General features: G+C 47.5%; 1 long non-coding RNA gene across 1 annotated transcript; it reads right to left on the bottom strand.

The window, feature by feature from the left end:
• LOC126705954 (uncharacterized) lies at positions 1-828 on the bottom strand. The gene is made up of 2 exons (XR_007648480.1): positions 742-828; positions 1-677 (listed from the first exon to the last, which is right to left on the bottom strand). It is a non-coding gene; the product is annotated as an uncharacterized LOC126705954 (long non-coding RNA).

Below are 828 nucleotides of genomic sequence, written 5' to 3'. Positions count from 1 at the left end.
TCAGCTCATGTAAACCTGTGTAAAATCATCTAAAAATTTCCATGAGCTACAGTAACCGTGCATATATACACGGTTACTGTAGCTCGTGTATACATTATTATAATAATTTCTAATTTCGCTCGTTTTTTTCTCTCTCTTCATCTGCACAACCAACACCACCATCATCATCAACTGCTTCTTCCTCTTATACACACACTCCCACAGTCAAAATCAAAAATCAACCACAAAAATCAAAAATCAACCACAAAATCAACAACAAAATCACCCAGAAACACCACAAAACCAAACACACCCACACACGGACACACCAACGGAGACAGAGAGAGTGGATCGAAGTTCTTCTCGGCAGATCGGCGTGCTTGGATCGGAGTGCTTGGATCGGCGTTCTTCTCGCCGTGCTTGGATCGGAGACAGAGAGAGTGGATCGGCGCTTGTGGCGGATCGGCGTGTTTGGATCGGCGTTCTTCTCGGCGTGCTTGGATCGGAGTTCTTCTCGCCGTGCTTGGATCGGAGACAGAGAGAGTGGATCGAAAGTTCTTCTCAGCGCCGTGCTCCCTGCTCGAATCGGAGACAGAGAGTGGATCGGAAAAAGAAACTCTAGAACAGAGTCTCGTGAGTGGAGAGAGAGAGAGACGCTCGTGAGTGGAGAGTGGAGAGACCGGGTATGGAGAGATAATCTAGAGGGAGAGACCGGGTATGGAGAGATAACCCAGAGGGAGAGACCGGGTATGGAGAGATAACCCAGAGGGAGAGAGATAGAAGAGAGAGAGAGAGAAATCAGAAAATAGGATACAGGAATAGGGAAAGCGCGTTAAAAACGGGTATACG

Source organism: Quercus robur, chromosome 11 (genome assembly GCF_932294415.1).
Source record: "Quercus robur chromosome 11, dhQueRobu3.1, whole genome shotgun sequence".
NCBI classification, from domain to species: domain Eukaryota; kingdom Viridiplantae; phylum Streptophyta; class Magnoliopsida; order Fagales; family Fagaceae; genus Quercus; species Quercus robur.
The sequence above is the reverse complement of the archived record's forward strand: the minus strand, read 5'-3'. Positions and strand labels throughout refer to the sequence as shown.